We start from the raw sequence: 23,173 nt of genomic DNA, 5'->3' as shown, positions 1-23,173 counted from the left end.
AAAGGAGGGTTTGAAAAAATGAACATGTTTTTTGCTATTCTGTTCTTGCAATTGTTTTATGTAAGTTAGCATTTGAGGCAACATTTTTTATTTAGGTGCCATTTTGAATCATGGCATTAACTGCTTATTGTCTCCTCACGAAGCAGGCTATGGAAAGTTTCATTCCTCCAAGGTGAGGCCTTGCTCTGCTAATTAATGCACTGTTCTTATTAGCCCATACCTTTCCCACGAAATGGAGGCCTGCTCTCACTAGTCCAGCAATGGGTACAGGCAGAATGACCTTGGCATATAGATAGTGTGTGCCCGATCTCCGGATCAAATCTTTTCCTACTTTACCTTTCTTTGTTTAGCTACCTCGATCTGGAAATTTCCAGTCTGGGAGTCTCTTCATTGGTTCGGAATTGTACATAATGTATCACCATGTTTTCTGATTCCAGTCCTCCCTGCAGCACCCCTAAGCAACTTGGCAGACAGGGCTCTACTCGAGTGTATCTGAATAAATATGAACTTGGTGTGTATGCTCTACTCCTATTTATCAAAAGAAGGGACTATAGGAGCTTTTCAAAAGGTCCGGTGACCAGTACTCCCGAATTTAAACTTATATTAAAAGGGAGTCACCGTTCCTCAGTAGAGAGAAAAAAAAGAAAGGAAGTTAGAGGTACTTTTGTCGTGTGCTACTCTAATTGTGGGGGCAGTGTGTCCTCAACTTGATGCCCTCACAAACCGGAAGGATGTTTTGCTTCATCAATGGGCTTTTGCTCCTTATCGGGCCGACGCTGCAATGCCCTGCGGGTCCCCTGAAGGGTCTCCTTTCCAGAGATCTGTTTATGAAGCCGTATGGGTGCGTGGGTGTAAGTGGCAGTGAGATCCTAGAAGGTGCATTAAAAAAGTGGCTGGAGAGAGAGTGATTAATTTGTATTAAGGTGATCCCTCTGTCTGGCTGAAGACGGCTGATAGCCAGAAACCGGTCATAGGATGCTTGATTCCTTTCCAGGGAAGACATTGCTTGGCGGTTTGGCCTGGACTGTTCCCATGAGGCATAGGGTCAAGACTGATTTGCATATGGCCATGTCTGAACTGGGGTGGCTTGGTGAGCCAAATAACGATGCATTAAACCCAGATCTGTGACTGGGGATGAATGTTTTGCCATTGTGCAACATTCCGTCCATCATCTTGTGTGTTTTGCCATCTTGCCTCACTCTTTCTTTTTTGACCAGGCCTCACCAAGTAATGTGCACTTCACCTGGGTCTCCCAGGCCATGTCCTACGCCTAGGACTTAGCCTTCACCTCATCTACTGACCAGACCTCTCATTGTGACCTTCTTCCTTTCACGACCTCTTTGAACTCTCACAGGTCTATTCTTCACATCTTTCAGGTCTCTTCTTAGAGCTCACACAGGTCTCTCATGCAACCTCTCTTCCTCGACTTCTCACAGGTCTCTTTATTGCCCTCTCACAAGTCTCCTCTTCACTTGAGGACGCACTTATTGCCCCTCAAGGATATGCCATCATGACTCTCTCTTCTGCCACAACTCAGGCAGGCTTTGCAGGTTCCGAGTAACAACATTGGTCATCTTCCTCGTAGAGCTTGTACTCCCAGGCTACTGCCAATGCAGTCAGCTTCTCTGATGTGATCTTTGGCATGCTTCTGACTTTGTGCCCTCTGTTCTTCATTTGAATGTGCTCCTTCTTTTGGGGCCTTTTGTCACCCAGTTCCTCCTCATTGTTGTGACGTCCTTTCGCCAAGGGGTGCGCATGCAGCACGCATTCTTATCTCCTTTGTGGACCTGCTGCCTGGGGCACTGCTGCCTAGCTGTTTTTGCCATTAGTGAACTCTTGGCAGCTTCCTTGGCTGGCAGCATTGAACTTCCTGGGGTTCCCTATCTTGGGATACATTGTTCCCTACCCCTGCACAGGCCATGGTCCTGGGTGCTGCCACTAACCCTGGGCAAAGCACTACGCTACGCTCGCGAAGTTTGCGATACTTCACACTACGTGAATTGCACGTTCTACAGTGCAAACACTCGTAGCGTAGCATAGTAGAGCGGTCATTTTTTTTTGCGCGCAGTCCTCAAAGGCAAGTTGGCAACCGCAAGCGAGTAAAATGACATCCTGGCGAGACTTTTTCCTCGTTCGCGATCAGCAACATCAAGTTAAATAAACCTCCCAGCGAGATTCTCAACGCGGGGAGGTCAGGTTTCTCATTGCGAGTGGTCGCGTATGCTCGCGACCGCTCGTGATGAGAAACTACAGTCCGCATTGAGAAAGCTGTTGCTTGAGTAAAAATCTACTCGAGTAAAAATTACTTGAGCGGGAGAAAACGACCGCTTGCACTGTGCAAGATACGGTTTGCATTGATTGCACAGTGCGGAACAGCATCCGGCACCTTGCAATCAGTGCGAACAGCATTTTGCACAGTGCACTACGCAGTTCGCGTAGCTCACGTAGTGCAAAGTGCACTTTGTGTAGCTATGTGTAGCTATGCGTAGTGCTACCATGCGAACTACGCCCAGGGTTAGCTGCCACCAGCTTCAACCATGCGCCAATCAAACTTCTGAGCACTGCCGACCACTTCTTATGCTCTGCTACGTGGGGCTTCTTGATTGTTTAACTACTGGAGGTTGACAGTCCCTCCTCATCATAGAACATATCAGTTCACTTTAGGGACACTGCAAGCCATAATAACCTTTTCTAATGTCAGTACAGCATGGCACCTCAAACTTGGCCTGTTGGGGTTTCTTTCACTGTTCTCCAGATGTTCAGGCTCAGGGTGTGGTGTGGCAACCAGCCACTAGGCGCGCTGCTGTCATTGCCAGCAGTTGTCTCGATCCTACAGGCCATTTTGCTGGCTCATGATTCATGGATACTGGTGCAGGTCCTGCTTATGGCCTCTTGGTGTCAGTACCGCAATGCTTGTTGGTCCAGGCAGGTTTCCCAAGTCCACAGGCCTCTCCGCTTTCACCAGCACCACAGAGGAAGGTGAAGCACCATAGCCAACATTTTCTCTTCTGCCAAGGTAGCTCCTCCCACGCTTCTGCCACTATTTTATCACACAGGCCGAGAACCACTTCGGAGATCCATGCACCTTCCTTCCAATTCGTGCAGCTGTGCAGATTACTGGGGATAATTTGGTTCCAGTGCGGGCCCAGTTCCACCACTGGCTGAGTGCCGCACCAACAGTCATCAGCCCTCAAAGATGGTGGAAGGTCACCCATCATGCTGCTTCATCTCTTGGGGCACCATGTGACCCACCACTTCACAGCAGGGAGGTGAGTCACTCCACTTGCTCAGCGACAGTCCTAATCTAAGCTGTAGAGCATTACATGCTTTTATTTCTAGGCAGTGTGTGGCTTATACTATGCCGCAGGGGGTCCACATCATCACTGCAGCATTCCGTGGTGTGCCGTCACCTCACATGGTGCTGCACCAGGCTCCTCTTTCTCATAGGGCATTTTGGTAGTCAACTTTCTGCTTACATGGGCACTTCAGGTGCGGGGTGGGCTCCAGTTCAGGGTTTCAGTGCACCAGACCAGGGACTCCCCTTTTTCTCGCTGGGTGAAAAATATCAGCTCCGCTGCCCCTTCACCACTCCGAGGGCTAAACTTACACCCGCTGGGTCGACAGGCACCTTGCCTTGTCCTCAACAGTCTCTTAGGGGGGTCACGACAAGCAGCAAACTTATACAGCAGATTCCTCCCTGTCACCACACTCGGTGCTGGTGCAGGCTCACAGCTGCAGTACATGCCAGTAAGACACATCCTGCTTTTCAACTGGCTGTGGTACAGGCAGCAGTTATGGGGGTGCTTTAAATTGCCAGACTACACCTCTCCCCTACCAGGAACTGTGAGGTGGCTCCCATCTTCCACGCAGAGAAGGTCCCGCTTGTCACAAATGTAATGGTCAGGCCCTTGGCTCACATGCCCTCACAGCAATGACATAGACACAGAGGTATGGTATGTAAGTGGCCAGGGCACGTGCGCATGGCCCCTTTTATTAGCAGAGTCACATGTCCAGTGACACCTGCGAGAAGTTGGCCTGGTATATGATGCTCACTAGTTCTAGTGATCACATTGTACCATGCCAAGCAACCCTTATGATGATTGGTTGTAAGTCAACCTTATAGACCAGCTATCCTAGTAGCGTGGACAAAGCAGTCTTAGGCTAAACTCTGTAAAGGCATGTGAAAGCAACCTGTTTTACCATACACAATCCCCTTGAATACCAAATGAAAGGACACCACACAGATATATATTGAAAATATATATATATATTTATTTACTACAAATCCCCTATACTCTTTATGAGCACAGAAGCAAATGCGTTAAAACAAAACACAGTTTAAATATACAAAAGTTGCACAATATGGATGAGCCCTAGGGGCCACCTAAACCATATACTAAAATAGTGGTATAAGTACCATGAATCGAAAAGGAAATAGGCCTAGGGCCTGGGGAATCGCTGGAGCTGTTCGGGACTAACAGTGAAGAAGTCGGGAAAGGCCAGCGGCACTCGGGTGCAGCGCTTAAAGCACACGCATGCACCAATGTAAAGTCAATGGTGCATAAAAGTTACAAAGTTAGTGAAAAGAGAACCTTCCGGATGACCTAGAACCTAGCAACTTGGAACATAGATACTAGAGGTGTATTGCTACACAGGGGTACCAGAGTGCCAGGTTTACCTCACCCACAGGAAGCGGGTGCATATGTCTCAAAGTGTGTCGGGTTTCGTTGCAGATGCTGCAGGCGGGTCGTCGTGCAGAGTTCCGGTGGATCCAAGGATGGATCTGAAGAGTAGAAGACCTGAAAGCAAAAGGGACAATGTTCAAAGTCACTAGCCAGTGACTACCGTGGAACCAGGATGGAACCATGCGATGTCGGGTGCAAACAGGCGAAGAGGTGAAGATTGTCTCTGCAGCCACGTGGACACGAAGAGGTCGAGGATTTCCAGCGGTCGGTCATGAGCTGTCCCACGAAGGTTCTAGCTGATGGCTTCTTGATCGGAGCAAACAGGCCTTGGCTAATGCAAGCCACGCAGAAATCATTGCAAGCTTCTCACTCGGACCAGCAAGGTCAGAGCGGGTGCTCCTTTTCAGGGGAGCGAGGGCCAGTCTGGAGCAACGTCAAACTTAAGGCAGACTTAAGACAGACTTAAGACAAACTTAAGACAAAATCCTAACTTCTGTGAATTCCAAAAAGTAGTAAGTGCATTCTGTGAATGCCAAAAGTAGTAAGTGCATTCGGTGAATACCAAAATAGCAGTAAGTTTAGAATAGAGTCTTAAGTTCATTCTGTGAATCGGGCCCTGGGTCTTTTTTTTGGTTTCCAAAGTGACGCTTTCTGGTCACTCATTGTAAGTGATGTTCTTTATATCCCCTGGTCTTGAACATGGAAATGGTCCAACTGATGTGTTGTGCAAAGGGGCCGTCCTCACTGCCGTTTCCCCGTATTCAGATCATTTCCTAGCATGTTTATTGCTTGGGGGAATGTGGAGGAACCTAACTTTCACCAATTCCACGGGAAAGACAGAAGGGGTATTTACCCCCTCACTGCCAGCCTATGTGTTAAAAAAAGTCCCAATATTCCTTCTCACTTGCCATGTGGAATACCAGCAGTACTAATGCTTTGAGTCAGCCAGAACCTATGGAAATCTGCCAGACCTGGACAGCTCTAAAACCCAGAGACCTACAGCGATACAGACTAGTGTGATATGCTAAACCCCAGTACATTTTCTGACCCAGAATACCCTACAAACATCAAAATATGCAAGCTCATATCTCTTTTTAGAGAGAATGGTATGGGTTTGTATATTTCTCTTGATTGCAACAGATCTTGCTTTCAAATACTGCATCTACCAACATTTCTGAACATTTTAATATTCAAAAGAAAAATCTTGATGTTTCTTTATTACATTTCGGGGTCTTTTCTGTTGAGGGTGCTAGGCCCATCCACACAAATGACTTGCAGTTTTGATTGGGAGGCTTATGGGAACTTACGTTTTTCAAGACTTACTTGGCTCCCAGCACATTCTGGAGATTTCTGACACAAATATGTCAGTGATTGCATCAATTTCTTGGCATTTTTAAGGATTCTGGGTAAAAAAGTAGTTGGTACCATGCAAGGCCCACACCTCTACTTGAAATTCCCCCCAAAAATATTGATGTCTGCACAATGCATGTTGGGGCATTTTCTGTCATGGCTAGTAGGCTCACCTACATAAATGAGCTAATGTTTTTCTTGGAAGTAGTGTGGGAACAATGGATGGTCGACCCCAGAGATTCTGTAACTTTCCTCACAGAAGCATGATACTGGTCTGTGTTATAGCCACATATAAAATATATGTCTGCAGGGCATTCCGGATACAAAAAAGCCACACCACCTAGTTTTCGGAAATAGCTGGGGTTGGGAGAATCCTATCCTGTTGCAAGCAGTATCCCCACCTACAAATGTGTGGTACTACTTTTATCAGGAGAATATTGCGAAGCTAAATGTTATGACTTTTAATGATACCCACAGATAACAAACCCTGTCCTCTCACATTTATAAAGACAACTCACTTTTGCCCCACACAAACAAGTGGGGTACCAATATTACTACTGACATTTTATTATATATTGAATTTCTCATCATTTATTGCTCCCAAATTTAAATCAGTGTGCAAGAATACATTTAGCAAAATACCCTTTGACTCATATGACATTTTATGTATAACCACAATTCCTAAACTAAGAAACTTGAGCACACATCAAAAACCCATTTTTTATTCAGAAGATTTTACCCTAATGAACTGCTGCATTGCATGTAGACTACAAAACATGATTATAAGCTGCAGTTATGTTCTTGGCACTGTGTATCCTGTATTTTCAGACAACCAGTAATTCCTGTGACTAGAAGCGCCTGACGGGTGTACTGGCATTTTACTTTTGTAGGTTGTCAATCAGGCATAAAAATACAGACATATGAAAATATTCTCACATCTTTCTATTTTTCGAGTTCAACAATTAATTTATTTGAGAAAACAATGAGCAATCTACATTAATGGACCTTTGCTGATTCAGAATTTTGGCAAATTGTCGGAAATTTGCAGCCTTCTGGTTTCACAAAACCTTTTCACGCCTCTTCTACCACAAACTACAAGCTGGTACAAACTTTATGCATACGAAGAGAAGTGTCTCAACTCTGCTCCTGAGCAACAAGTCTGAGAGCAGATTTTTCCTTGCATTTTTGACAGGATTACTTGGTCAAAAAGAGAAGTAGTGTCTCCATTTATTCTCCCGCTCAGGTATCGATCTAATTCTACTTCTGAAAGAAAATCTCAAACATTTAGTAAGGCTTTGGGGCCCATTAGGATCACAGGCAGATCGCCACCGCCGGCATGGTGGTGGTGATCCGCCCCCGCCCGCCACCCATTTCCCCCCGCCATATTAGTATGGCGGGGGGGACCGCGGCAGACGGAAAGACCGTCTGCCGCTTTTCCGCCCAGAACGGGTTTGATATGGTGGCGGTGTCTGTTAGACACCGCCAGCCATATTAACATGGGTGCGGAAAGATGCCTGCCGCCACAGAAAGGCATGCAGGAATAGACTGTGGGGCCTGTTGTGGGCCCCCGGGTACTATAGTGGTGGGGGTGCAAATGGGGGTACCTATGGTACCTCTCCTGCACTTCCATGCACTTCCATGCACAACATGGCAGGCACTGTGCGGTGCCTGCCATGTTGTACATGGAATTGCGCAACATGCCTTCCTGGCATTGTGGCTGGAGGTGCACTGCCCGCCGCAATGACAGGAATGCAGGACGCGCCCGCCACTTTGTCTTTCTGTTTCTTCTACATTTCTATGGATTGACAGACTGGTAAATTGCTATTTATCATTGTTAGACCTGGCATCCTTGGCGTGGTTTCCCCCTATCTTTTTGCCTCTACCTCCTGTATTTTTGATGCTATGCTGGATTTCGTTTTTGCTGGTTTAAATGCTTTGGGCACTTTGCCTTTGCTGATCAGTGTCAAAGTGCAAGTACTCCCTGTATAAATTGTTATTATGATTGGTTATCCATGATTGGCATATTTGTATTACCAAGAAGTCCCTAGTAAAGTGCACTGCGAGTGTCGCCAGGGCTGGTGATTCAAATGCTACTAGTGGGCCTGCAGCACTGATTGTGCCATCCATCTGAGTAGCCCTAAAATGGTGTCTCAGGCCTTCCACCGCAGTGCCTGTGTGCAGTATGTGAACTGCCTTGTCCTCCTGGTCTGTGTCCCCACTGACCAGGCCTAACCCTTCCCTTTCTGTGCACATTGGTCACCCCTATGGAAGGCCCAAGGTACCCCCTTGGGCAGGGTGCAGTATATGTGAAAGGTAGAGCATGTACTAGTGCAGGTGTGACATGCTCTGGTAGTGAATCACAGCCATTTTAGTTTTTCACTATTGTAAGGCTATCCTGCCCATAGACTATCATGGGGAATGCTGGCTACAGTGGCTACCAGCATATCTTCCAATTGGAGCAAGATAGGACACACAAGTCCAGTGTCCCTGAACTCAGAATTTAATAACACATCTTTTAGGAAAGGTTGTTTTTAAATCCTGGATTTGAAAATAGCACTTTTAGAAAGTGGCTGTTCTCTTGTCTGACCTTTCTGTGTGCCTTGGCCTATTTGTGAATTGACTATCTGGTTTGTGAGTGAAAGGGGCAGGGTGGCTCTCAGAGGCTGAGTGGGCCATCTCTGGGTTGAATAGCTCCATCTGCATTTAGAGTGGTGGGAGGGTATAGCACCTGGGCCGGAATAGGGGTGTGCCTGCCTTCCAAAATGCTGGCTCTACCTCCTGCTGGGCAGCTGATGACCCTGCGCCTCTCTCTGAAAGGAAAGGAGAAGCCAGGAAAACAAAGTGCTCAAGGAACACCTGGAACTGGTTCAGACCGGGCTCAGAGCGCTCCTGCACAAAGGGAACAAAGACTTTAGGGGTATAGGTATAGGACCCCAGACTACAGAAAGTTAGATCATCCTGAAATCAAAAAGGAACCTCTGCCAAGGAGAAAGCTGGAAGACTGAAGAAGGAAGACTGTCCTGCTGTTGCTTTGCTGGACTGACCTGCAATTGCTTTGCTGCCAAGGAGAGGGGAAGGACTTTGTTGTTGCTTTGTACCCTTGCTTGAAGAGATCTCCAAGAGCCTGTTGTGAGCTGGCCTCCTGTTAAGAAGTCCCAGAAACAAAAGGACTTCACCCCCAGCTTTCCCTAAACTCTGCTGAGAGAGTTCTGCCCTTCCTGAGTGCTGAATCTGGCTGAGAGTCAACTGGAAGTCCTGGCCTGATGTTTGGAAAGAAGGAGAACAAGAAACTAAAACTATCTGCAAATTCTCACGCATCGCTCGCTTGCGGAGCGCATCCCCGTCAGTGCGAGGAAATTCCTGGAACTGTGAAGATCAAGATCGTTGCAGCGCCTGTTGCCTCTGCAAGAACCGATGCATCCTTCGCTTTCGGAATGCATCGCTCCTGTGCGGGAAAAGTACCATCGCTGCGAGTATTGTTGCAGAGCCTGTTATCACTAGGTGAGATCGCCGCCCCGCTTGCTTGCGGACCGAATCACATCGCTGCGAGTATCGACGCAGAGCCATCGCATCAAGGGGCCGCGAGAGGAGAAGATCGATGATGCTCTGCACATTGCCGCCTCACCTGAGATCGTCGCGTCCCGAAGATCGTCACATCGTGCTTTTGCGAGAAGCTCCCTACGGAATCTACGCACAGGAATCCATACGCTACGTCCAGCGGAGCTGTCACATCGCCTCCCCAGGGTCTCAGGAGTGGTGCATCGCTTGTTTTCCACCGCACCAGTTTATGTTTTGGAACTTTGTCGCATCTAAAGGTACTGTTGGCTAAAGGTGACGCAACAATGAACTATTTTCACGCAACTGTGGATTATTTTAATGCAACCTTAAGAACTCTTTTGAAACCATAAACTTGAACTGTGTATGTTGGATTTTTGTCGTTTTGGTCTTGTCTAGTTTAGATTAAATACTCCTATTTTTCTAAACTGTTGTGGAGTCAGTTTGTGGTATTTTCACTGTGTTACTGTGAGTGTTGGTACAAATACTTAGCACATTGCCTTTGATAAGCCTGACTGCTCGTGCCAAGCTACCAAGGGGGTGAGCAGGGGCTATCTGACTAGAAGCAAAGGTCCCTATTTGGACAGTGGTACCTACCTCTGCCAACTAGAGACCCCCAGTTCTAACAATCATCAAGGATGAAAGATAACTAGCGTGAGATTGATTATTTATCAAGTAATTTTTCAAGTTTCCATTCATAGAGCGTTTTTTCATTTGCCAATTTCTTTGACGCTGTTTGAAAAGTGTTTGCAAAATTTTCAAAACTAATGGTTCACTCAGGTCAGCTCCTGTCTTGAAAGTTTTGTGGTATTCATGAAGTGCGGGCTGAGAAAAAAGGGGGTCCCAAAACGACTTTCCTCATGTTAATTTCTATTGGAACTTTAGACACAGCTACAGCCCAAACTGCTGAACGGAATTGCACCAAATTTAGCAAAAAAGTAGCTCTTCCTTCACAAACCAACCTTTTTAAATGGTGTAAATCCGTTCAGTAGTTCCTAAAATTCAAAAAATTGAAATATCTATATCTGAGGGCCGAAGAGGGTTCACAAACCCTCCTGAGCACAAGCTTCATTGTTATTGGCTGCCAACACTCCAAACCAGGAAGTGTTGGCAGCCATCTTGTGACACATGTACAAAGTAAAAAAAAGGAAAAAAAACAAGAAAAGGGCGCAGGGTAGAAACACCCTGACCCCGTAGGCCTGCTCAGGGGGTACCACAAGGACACCCAGGGCCAAAAAAAGCATCTTTTCAAAATATTTTCATGACAAATTCATGCTAGGTGCAATAGTGGCCCAGGGAAGGGGGCCAGGCGGCACCCCTCCCTTATACATCTTTTTTTTAAACAAGACCAGGACTCTGGGATGGGGACCCCAGGGCCAAAATTGGCCTAAGGAAGGGGGGCTACGTGGCCCCCCTCATGTCTTAATAATAAAAAAAAATAAAAAATGGGGTCATACCACAGGGGATGGGGTCTCTGGGGCTGAAATCAGCCTGGGGGGTTGCATGACCCCTTTCCAGTTACAATTCGGGCCACACAGCCCTCCCTTATAAATAATATAAAAAAGAAAAGGTGGCATGTCGCTCAGGCCTCGCCCCCTCCCTGCACCACTCTGCAAACAGGCCTCCTGGCACATTGTAAGTTGGTGGATTAAGTCCCCTTGACTCCTGAGGGTCCCTGTGGGCCAACTAGTCCACCAGGGACCTCCAGTAAAGACCCACACAGGGGGATTGCTGAGAGGTGGTCAAAGGCCATACCCCTTTTTACACCACTCTGCAAACTTGCCTCTTGGAGCACTGCTGGTGGGGCGATGAGGTCCTCTTAGGACCTAAGGACTAAAGTGGACTTCGTCACCTGAGCAGCAGTGCGCCAGGAGGCTTATTTGCAGAGTGGTGTAAAAAGGGGGCATGGCCTTGGACTACTCTCAGCAATCCAGCTGTGAGGGGCTTACTAGAGATAACAGGAGTGCTGGTTGGCCCCCAGGGACCCTCAGGAGGCAAGGGGACTTCATCCACTGACCAAGAGCGCCCCAGGAGGTGTGTTTGCAGAGTGGTGGAAAAAGAGAACATGGTCTGTGTCCACCTCTGAGCAATCCCACTATATGGGGCTTACTGGAGGTATCGGGAAGGCTAGTTGGTCTCTAAGGACCCCAGCAGCGATGGGGAATTTAGTCCCCATTGAAGAGCGTGCCAGGGAGCACGTTTGCAGCCTGTTATGAGTACTTACCAATGCTGCTGTATTGGACTTACTGGAGGTAATTGGAGGGGTAGCTGGGCCCCAAGGTTGTCCTTGGGGGCTAACTACCCCTCCAGTTACCTCCAGTGAGTCCCACACAGTGGGATTGCTAATAGGTCTTCGGAGGCAGCGCCCTCACATTAAAGAAGCATGTGCAATATAATAGGTTTCACATTTGTGAGAGTTAGAGCTATTGGTGTTGTAAATATAAGAGTGTTTTATTAATGTTTCTTGGAGTGGAGTGAATATAGGTTGTGTGTAGTGGAATTGTGTGGTATGTTGAGCAGTGAAATTATGTTGATAGAAAGTATGTGGTAATTAGTGTATAGGAATTATGTAGAGTGGTATTATATGTTATGGATCGTAATTGTGTGGTATGATAGTCTGTGCTGTGGAGTGGTTACCTCAGTTTTAGTCTTCCTGATTTCCAATAAAGCTAAACTATAAACTCAATGAGACAAAAAACAGATGGAACCACTGTGGAGCACTTTTGGACCTACTCAGAGGTATGAGCAGGGTCACTGGAATTATGCGACTGTTTGGCTGCACCCACTTTTGTACAATTATACATGTTCCGCGTTTGCAAGATAATCCATAATCTGCTGCATAATGTGCAGAATTGAATAAAAAAAACTTGTTTCTAGCTCAAACGGCTCAGACGTTACCAAAAATGCAGTGACAAGTGTTACAGTGTGGTGGAAGGTATTTTGTAAACCTAGAATGGTCACCTGTTACTTATTGCTAAATGTGGGTATTAAATCGGTTCTAATGGTGTGTAAACCACTCTTTCTTCAGTACCTTTGCCCCTTTCTGCACCCCTGTTGCTTCTTTCTGCACTCCTGTTGCCTCCTTCTGCACCTCTGTTGGTTCTTTCTGCACTTCTATTTCTTCTTAATGCACCTCATTTGCTTTTTTCTGCACCCCTCTTCCCTCTTTCTACACCTCTCTTCCCTCTTTGTGCACACCTCTTGCCTCTTTGTACACCTCTGCTCCTTCTTTCTGCACTTCTCTTTCCTCTTTCTGCACACCTCTTGCCTCTTTCTGAATTTCTGTTGGCTCTTTTGTACTGCTCTTGCTTCTTTCTGCACCTCTCTTGAAAATTTCTACACCACTCTTGCCTCTTTATGCTCCCCTCTTTCCATTTTCTCCACCTCTCTTGCCTCTGTCTGAACCCATATTACCTCTTTCTGCACCTCTTTTGCCTGTTTCTGCAACTTTCTTGCCTCTTTCTGCAGTTTTCTGCCTCTTTATGTACCTCTGTTGCTTCTTTCTATACCTCTCCTACCTCTTTCTCCACCCCTCTTGCCTCTTTTTGCACCTCCATTAGTTCTTTCTGCACTGCTCCTGCTTTTTTCTGCACCTCTCATGCACATTTCTGCACCCCTCTTATCTCTTTTTGCACCTCTCTTCCCACTTTCTGCACCTCTCTGACCTCTGTCTGCATCCCTGTTCCCTCTTTATGCACCTCTTTTGCCTTTTGCTGCAAATTTAATGCCACTATCTGCAGATCTCTTGCCTCCTTCTGCACCTGTGTTGCTTCTTTCTGCACTTCTTCTGAGCCTTTCTGTAACTCTTGTGCTTCTTTCTGCCCCCCTCTTTCCTCTTTCTGTACCTCTCTTGCCTCTTTCTGCACCCCGGTTCCCTCTTTCTACACCTTTCCTGTCTGTATCTGTACCTCTCTTGCCTCTTTCTGTACCTCTGTTGCTTCTTTCTGTACTACTTTAGCTTCATTCTGCACCTCTCCTGCCTCTTTCTCTACCCTCTTGCCTCCTTGTGTACCTCTCCTACCTCTTTCTCCACCCCCTTCCCAATTTTTGCACCTTTGTTGGTTTGTTCTTCACCGCTCAGGCTTCTTTCTGCACCTCTTTTGCAAATGTCTGCATCCTTCTTTCCTCTTTCTGCATCCCTCTTCCATATTTCTTCACTTCTCTTGCTTCTTTCTGCACTTTTCTTGCATCTTTCTGTACTTCTCTTGATTCTTTCTAGACCACAGTTGCCTCTCTCTATATCCCTTTTGCCTCTTCCTGCACCTCTGTTGCTTCTTTCTGTACCTCTGTTGCATCTTTCTGCACTTCTCTTGCTCTTTCTAAACCTCTGTTGCTTCTTTCAGCAATCCTCTTGCCTCTATCTGCACTTCTTTTACTTGTTCCTGCACCTATCTTCAGTCTTTCGGCACCTTGGCCTATATCTGTACCTCACTTGCTTATTTCTGCCTCTCTTGCCTCTTTCTGCCCCCTCTTTCCTCTTTCTGTACGTCTCTTGCATCTTTCTGCACCCCGATTCCTTCTTTCTACACCTTTCCTGCCTGTTTCTCCACCTTCCGTGCCTCTTTCAGCACCTCTTTTGCTTTTTTCTGCACTTCTCTTCCTTCTTTCTGTACCTCTCATGCCTCTTTTTCCAATCCTTCCCTCTTTTTGCATCTTTCTTTCCTCTTTCTGCATCCCTCTTTGCATCCCTCTTCCTTATTTCCCCACCTCTTTTACTTAGATCTGCACTTTTCTTGCTTCTTTCTGTATTTCTCTTGCTTCTTTCTACACAACAGTTGCCTATTTCTACATCCTTTTGCCTTTTTCTGTACCTCTGTTGCTTCTTTCTGCAACCTCCTTGCCCTGTCTGCACCCCTCTTTCTGTACCTCTCTTGCATTGGTCTGCCCACCTGCTCCCACTTGTTACACCCCTTTTGCCTGTTTCTGCTAATCTCTGCCTCTTTCTGCAATTCTCTTGCCTCCTTCTGTACCTCACTTGCCTCTTTTTGCAACTCTCTTGTCTCTTTCTGCAGTTTTCTTGCCGCCTTCTGTACCTCTCTTTAGCCTCTTTCAACACTCCTCTTGCCTGTTTCTGCACCTCTCTTTCCTCTTTTTGAACCTCTCTTGCCTCTTTCTGCACCTCACTGGCTTCTTTCTGCATGTCTTTTGCCTGTTTCTGCACCCCTATTTCCTGTTTGTGCAACTCTCTTGCCTCTTTCTACACCTCTCTTACCTCTTTCTGCACAGCTCTTGCATCTTTCTGTACCTCTGTTGAATCTTTCTGCACTTATCTTTCTCTTTTTGCACCCTTTGTGCCTCTTTCAGCACCTCTGTGGCTTCTCGCTGCACCTCTCTTCCTTCTTTCTAGACCCCTCCTGCCTGTTTCTGTACCCCTCATGCCTCTTTGTGCACCTCTCCTACCCCTTTCTGTATCCCTCTTGCCTCTTTTTGCACCTCTGTTGGCCCTTTATGCATCTCTTCTGCTTCGTTCTGCACTTCACTTGCCTCTTTCTGTACCCCTCTTCCCTCTTTATGCACCTTTGTTGGTTATTTCTGTACTGCTCTTGCTTGTTTCTGCACCTCTGTTCTAGATTTCTGCATCCATCTTGCCTCTTTCTGCATTCCTCTTTCCTCATTCTGTACCTCTCTTGCCTCATTCTGCCCACCTGTTTCTCTTTCTGTACCCCTTTTGCCTTTTTCTGCAACTCTCTTGCCTCTTTCTGTAGTTCTCTTGCCTCCTTCTGCACCCCCCTTGCCTCCTTCTTCACCTCACTAGCCTCTTTCTGCCTGCACCTCTGTTGGTTCTTTTGCACTGCTCTTGCTTCTTTCCGCACCCCTCTTGCAAATTTCTGCACCCCTCTTGCCCCGGTCTATACCCTTGTGTCCTCATTCTGTCCCTCTTTTGCTGGTTTCTGCAACTCTCTTGCCTAACTCTGTAGTTCTCCTGCCTTCTTCTGTACCTCTGTTGCTTCTATCTTTGTATTTCTCTTGCTTTTTTCTGCATTTCTCGTGTCTCTTTCTGCACTCCTCTTCCCTCTTTGTGCAACTCTCTTGCTTCTTTCCACACCTCTCTTCCCTCTTTCTTTGCCACTCTTGCCTCTTTGGGTACCTCTGTTGCTTCTTTCTGCACTTTTCTTGCCTCTTTCTGTACCCTTCCTGCCTCTTTCAGCACATCCTTTGCTTCTTTCTGCACTTCCCCTCCTTCTTTCTGCACCACTTCTGCCTCTTTCGGTAGCCCTCTGCCTCTATGTGCACCTCTTCTCGCCCTTTCTGCACGCCTCTTGCCTCTTTTTGCACCTATGTTGGTTCTTTCTGCACTGTTCTTGGTTCTTTTGCCCCTCTTTTGCAAATTTCTGCATCTTTCTTCCCTGTTTGTCCACCTCTCTTTCTCCTTTCTGCACTTCTCTTGCTTCTTTCTGCATCGATGTTGCTTCTTTCTGCACGTCTCTTGCTTCTTTCTGTATCCTTCTTGCTTCTTTCTGTGCCCCTCCTATTTCTTTGTGCACCTCTCCTGCCTTATTTCTCATCTTTATTGCCTTTTTTCTGCAGTCTTTTGCCTCTTTCAGACCTCTTTTGCTTTGTTCTGTACTTCACTTGCCTCTTTCTTTACCCCTCCAGCCTCTTTCTGCACCTCTGTTGGTTCTTTCTACACTGCTCTTGCTTCTTTCTGTACCCCTCTTACCTCTTTGTGCACCTGTCTTGACTTAGCCTGCCCATCTGTTCTATCTTTCTTCACCCCTTTTGCCTTTTTCAGCAACTCTCTTGCCTGTTTCTGCATTTTTCTTGGTTACAATTACGGTTGGTGTGGTTACTGTTATAGGGACATTGGGTCCAGCTTTTGCCCCTGTGAAACCTGCTAAGGGAGGGCGTTATACCAACTAAACATGGTTTTAACATATACAACCCATGTATGCTATACTACCCTAGTGTAGCATACATGATATTGGTATTAGTAACACCAAGTGAAAACATTAGAAAAGTGAATACAATGAACATATAAAATGTTGTAGATAGATATTGCCTAGCAGAGATCCTGTCCTTGAGTATGTGTAATGAGTAGTGTAGCATCAGTTTTGAATATGTGTGTTGGCTGAACTCAGCCCCCTGACAAACACATCATAGATGTTGAGAGCTGGCCTCTGATAGCAGGCATATTTTATATTAGATTTTTCCCTGGATCAAAATGTTGCTCCGTGCTAGCTAGTAGAGAAGATGCTCATTTGCACTATGAAATGCAAGGACAAAACTTGTACACCAAATACTTTTCTCACGACGAGGGTGTATGAGTTAAACGTATGGTGAACGATTTAGAATGAGCAGCAGACATTTTGTCTTTAACGAATACAGTATGCTACTTATATATAAATATAATATAGTAAAGCTTTGGTGCGGATATGCAAAACAGCAGCTTACAATGGATCTTTAGATGATGTAGATGATGTAATGAACGGTTATTGGGTATTATAGGATATTGGAGTTTGAGCGTAGGTCATAGGCCTAGCACAGTCTATGTGTTACAGTTGGCATGGTCAATTTTTTCTTCTATGTGTAAGAAAAGTGGTATCCTCTAATATCACGTTCTTAATCTGGGGACTCTACATTAGTTTTAAATACTAATAGAGGAGGACAAGTATCCAGGGCTTGACTTATTAACCATGTATTCCTCTTGTTTCTCACATTGGTGTGGGAATTACTCTATGGACCAATCTTGGACACAACAACCCAGACCAGTGTTGGACACAGCTTGGGCACAAAAAGGTTCCTCTTGTTCTAAAGCTCAACAATTTCTTTTCCTGAAGTTGTTGAAATTTGTTTTACAACCCCCTAAGCATCCTGCATTGTGGAAATAAAAAAGCAAGATTATATTTTCAATTAAACATTTGAAAACTAACCCATCTCAAATCAGCAAATGCTTTTAACTTGCTTTTCTTCTGCATAGTCTACATTTGACAAGGACGTCAGCAGGCTAAAAATGCTCTCTGTATTGATACCTTATTCTCTAGAATCATGAGTACAAAAGTTTTCTGAGCAGCATGCTCAGATTGTTCTTACTAACACTTCTTAATTCTCAGAGGAGCTAGAGAATGAGGCCAAATCTCTTACAAGGGCAACACTGTCTCTTTCTATCCGGACTTCACCCCTGGGGTTCAGGCAGCACTCTACGAGTTCACATGAGCCGAACATTTGCTGCAGCAGGCTCGAGTCACTTATGCCATGCTATACCCTGTTAAGCTTAAGGTCACACATGACAACAACATTCACTTCTTTACGGATGTTAAATCAGCTTTGAAATTCGCTAGACGCATCAGTGGTTTCAAGAAACAGATGACCGGAGCTAGCGGAGTATGCCCCATGCATAATAGACTTAGTGACAATGATTAACAATGCTGTCTTGCCTTTGCTGGACTCTTAACACACATCTTGTGCGCATATTTATCACTAATAGATTTCGTGCTCACCCTTGTTTGTCCTTGCTGTTGATTTAAACGGATAATTCGCATAACGTAGATAATACGGAAGATTTGCATCATTATTACACAACTTGGCACCCAGTTTTACAGCTGGGGTGATCGCCGGTGCCACTATGCCCCCAGGGAGAGCTCCCAAAATTCCACTTTTACTGTTCTTGCAGCTTTGTTTTGCCATGTTTTGTTCTGTTAAGTTCACTGATGGGAGGGTTACTCAGACTCAACCTGTTTGGGGGATTGGAGTGAGTGGAGATTGGGTTTTAATGGTTGGGGTTCGCAGTTTAATGAGAGACAGAAGGTTACAGTTTGGGGCACGCATATCCAGCTGCACGCCTGGTGGGGCATATGCTACTGGGACTTACAGTGTATCTATGAAGCGAGACAATGTAGAAGTCTACACAAATGAGCACACAAATCTAGACAACGTTAGTACACACAACGTGCATATCACTGGGTCATGACCACATATAATTGTCTTGCTTGGAACATACGTGGGCTCAACAACAATAGAAAAGTCAGATTGATTCAGTCCTACCTCATTAGACATAAAATCGATATATGTTTTGTACAAGAAATGCACCTGCGACATAATGTGAACGATAAGACTCAACATAGACACTGGGGGGACATTTACTTGGCAAACTATGCTAGGGGTACCACAATTTTTATACAAAAAGGCCGGGGATGGAGACTCATAAGAACACAATCAGACCCAGAGGCAAGATTCACCCAAGCAGAGGGCACACTTGGCACAGTGGGCCCGATTCACAGAATGAACTTAAGGCTCAATACCAAATTACTACTATTTTAGTATTCACAGAATGCACTTACTACTTTTGGCATTCACAGAATGAACTTACTACATTTGGTATTCACCGAAGTTAGGATTTTGTCTTAAGTCTGTTTTAAGTATGTTTTAAGTCTGTCTTAAGTCTGTCTTAAGTCTGTCTTAAGTTTGTCTTAAGACAAAATCCTAAATTCTGTGAATACCAAAAGTAGTAAGTTCATTCTGTGAATGCCAAAAGTAGTAAGTGCATTCTGTGAATACCAAAAGTAGTAAGTGCATTCTGTGAATACCAAAATAGTAGTAAGTTTATGATTGAGTCTTAAGTTCATTCTGTGAATCTGGCCCTATGAGAGTAACACTGGCCGTAGTGTATGGACCCAATACAGATGCTCCTGACTTTTTTCACGAGCTATGGGGGGCAATAACACAAGTTAGGATTTCGTATTAAGTTTGTCTTAAGACAAACTTAAGACAGACTTAAGACAGACTTAAGATAGGATTTTGTCTTAAGTCTGTCTTAAGTCTGTCTTAAGTTTGTCTTAAGACAAAATCCTAACTTCTGTGAATACCAAAAATATTAAGTTCATTCTGTGAATGCCAAAAGTAGTAAGTGCATTCTGTGAATACCAAAATAGTAGTAAGTTTAGGATTGACTCTTAAGTTCATTCTGTGAATCGGGCCCTAAGAGTGCCTCAATTTAATAATATTATAGTGAGGTGGTTTCCCAGGCAGCAAGAAAGGAGCTTCTCTAGATGTAAATCAACATAAACTCCTCTCTACACGAGAACCATTCGTAACACTCCACAGCGAGCACTCTTCAATCAATTTGTATGTGCAATAGTATCTCAAAGTATTTTAGGATTTTTAATATTTGCTTGCAGTGCTTCATGGCAGGGAGCCAAGGTAGCTGTTGAGTCGGGGTAAGTTGGCCAACCAGGAGCAAGGAGACAGCAACTACCGATGTTAGTTCACACCACTCCTCTGCATACAGGGACTGACAAAAGCTCTGCTACAAACTCTCCTCAGTTGATTGTAGAGTTATAGCAGTGCCAAAACAAATATGTCACTGTGATCATCTACTCACAAAGCTTTAAATTGTGGGGCGGAGGACAGTCTGGGCAGGTCAAAGTTGGATTGACAATCAGTTGGCACTGAAGGAACTTCATATGTACCAGCAAAAAGACTCACTATTCCTTGGTGTCAAAGTTAAAAACTGTTATGCCGCAACCTTAACCAGTGCTTTGCTAATGCTTCTTTAATGGCTGTATTTCTTAGAGCATAGATAAATGGATTGAGCATTGGAGTCACAACTGTGTACAAAACAGAGCCTACAGCCTCATTCCCATGGAAATAGTCATGTGGAGATTGAAAGTAAGCAAACATGAAGGTCCCATAAAATAGACTGACTACGATCAAGTGAGAGATGCAGGTGGAGAATGCCTTCCATCTATCCTGGATAGAAGGTATCTTCAGGATAGTTGTTGTTATTAACGTGTACGAAAAGAGCATCACTGCCACTGATGAGAAGCCAAGCATCCCTCCTGAGAGCAGGAGAGCTAGGATATTACTTGTGGGGTCAGTGCAGGAAAGACTGAGTAATGCTTTAAGATCACAGAAAAAATGGTTAATGCGCCTTGAGCCACAAAAGGACAGTGTGTGGGTGAAAATTGTATGTACCATGCCATAGAGAAAACTGACAGCCCAGGCGATGGTGATCATCTGGGCACACACTCTTCTGTTCATGATTCTGGTGTAATGTAGTGGGTGGCATATTGCAACATAGCGATCATATGCCATTGAAGACAGGATCAAGTCCTCAGTGCATGCAAAGTGCAAGAAGAAAAACAGTTGAGTAAAACATCCAATGAATGAAATTGTCTTATTCTCTGTAAGAAGGTCCACAAGAGCCTTGGGAAGAGTGTCTGAAGAATAACACATGTCCAAAAAGGAAAGGTGACTAATAAAGAGATACATGGGGGACTTAAGATGAGGTTCAACACAGGTGATGGTGATGAGAAGGAGATTTCCAGAGAAGGTCACCATGTATATCAACAAAAATAGCACAAAGAGGAGGTACTGAATCTCATGGATGGGTGACAGTCCCAACAGGAAGAAGTCTGTGGCATTGCTTTTGCTCGTCTGTTCCATCTTCTGCATTAAATTTTTATCGCAACATCTTTAGAGTGAGAAGCAACATTTAAAAGATACACGAAAGGAGAACTTTAAAATTATAAACTTAAACATTTTATCTTTTTTACCAATATATCCTATAAGTTCTATTTAGCTTGGTTTTAAAATGTTTCTAATATTTGTTTGGGGCATTTTTTTATCCATCAACTTTACTAATCTACTGACAAATGCATCAACACTGCCATTTGCGATTCTATATTAGCGAACAATAATGATTTGCTAATAAGGATTAAAGTTATTTTACTTTGTAGATTACATTTCAGTTTATTTATTTATGATTTTGGAACTCCGAAGAGATCCACATAAAAGCATAACAGAGAAAAAGTACATTTTCATATAATCACAATAAAAAAATACAGAAAAAGAGAAAAAAGGAACATTTTATAAACCACTAATATATTTCTAAAAAGCTTCTAAAAAAGTTAAAAATTTTATAACAAAACATTTCATTGGGTGGATTGCAAACGGCGTCTATGAACGTGGTGGCTGACAAAATACTTCATTTTAGATAAATAGGTCTCAACCACTTACGCCGATGTAATAGTAGAGCGGGAAGACAAAAAGCATATGAGTCATATCTGAGTTGAATTATTAGAGATATTACACATATCTGAAGAACCATACCATCTGGACAATAAGTTGTTCAAAGGGAGAAGATCCTGCCTCAATAAAAACCCCAAGCGGCGTACACCATGAGGGAGATTCCAAGTAACATAATATTGTACTTTTCTTATTAGGCAGGAGTCGATGGCAGGAGAAACACCTTTCTTTAAGATACGGGCTTCCCTATCCATCTTAAAACTTAATTTCCAGGAAGCCAGTTTCAGAATGGACTTCAGCTGGTATGCAGATAGAGTAAAAAGTACTAATTCATCTAATTGTCAAAGATCAACTGCAATTCTAAAATTCTTTACAATTAGAGAATGCTCTTTTAGAGTTCGAGTAATTCTTTTTGAATGAGATGTCTTAAAGTACCAGGTTCTCCCTTTGCGAGGCTAAAAACCCATCGCACTGTCCCTGCGAGGCCCTGAACCCAACTACTACACAGACCAAATTCCAGCCTAGAAGCAGCCACAGTACTGGTGGTGTTAACTGTGGATAAGTACCGCAAAATGTTGTCTTCCGTAGTATTTAAAAAACCCCATTTTCCCAAATCGACTAATTCAATACCATAGAGTAGGGAGGCTGGAATTTTTGCCCGGAAGACCTCTAGCAAAAAGGCAAAGTGTCTTCTACCTGTCGAACTATAAAGAGAGGATAAACTTTTACCTTGTGCTGTTGCCTTCTGGATATTATTCAATCAATCAATCAATCAATCAAAGACATTTATAGAGCGCTCTACTTACCCGGGGGGTCTCAAGGCGCTAGGGGGTGGGGGGGCTGCTACTGCTCGAACATCCAGGTCTTGAGCTTCTTCCTGAAGGAGAGGTGGTCTTGGGTCAGGTGCAGGTCGGGAGGGAGGGAGTTCCAGGTCTTGGCGGCCAGGTAGGAGAGGACCTTCCTCCTGTTGTCGTTCTTCGGATGTGGGGGACTGCGGCGAGGGCGTGACTGGCTGATCGGAGGTGGCGTTTGGGAGCGTAGAAGTTGATGCGGTTGTTGAGGTAGCTCGGGTCTTGATCGTGTAGGGCTTTGTGTGCGTGGGTGAGGAGACGGAAGGTGATTCTTTTGTTGACGGGGAGCCAATGCAGGTCTCTCAGATGTCCGGAGATGTGGCTGTGTCGTGGGATGTCGAGGATGAGTCTGGCTGAGGTGTTCTGGATCCGCTGGAGTCTCTTCTGGAGCTTAGCGGTGGTTCCGGCGTAGAGGGCGTTGCCGTAGTCCAGTCGGCTGGTGACGAGGGCCTGGGTGACCGTCTTCCTGGTCTCGGTGGGGATCCACCGGAAGATCTTCCGTAGCATGCGCAGGATGTTGAAGCACGACGAGGAGACGGCGTTGACTTGTCTGGTCATGGAGAGGGAGGAGTCCAGGATGAAGCCCAGGTTGCGTGCGTGGTCTGTCGGTTTGGGTGCGGTGCCCAGGGCGGGGGGCCACCAGGAGTCGTCCCAGGCGGAGGGTGAGGAGCCCAGGATGAGGACTTCCATCTTGTCTGAGTTCAGTTTCAGGCGGCTGGTCGTCATCCACTCGGCTACGTCTTTCATCCCTTCGTGAAGGTTGGCTCT

Source organism: Lissotriton vulgaris, chromosome 1_2, assembly GCF_964263255.1.
Source record: "Lissotriton vulgaris chromosome 1_2, aLisVul1.2, whole genome shotgun sequence".
Taxonomy (NCBI): domain Eukaryota; kingdom Metazoa; phylum Chordata; class Amphibia; order Caudata; family Salamandridae; genus Lissotriton; species Lissotriton vulgaris.
The sequence above is the reverse complement of the archived record's forward strand: the minus strand, read 5'-3'. Positions refer to the sequence as shown.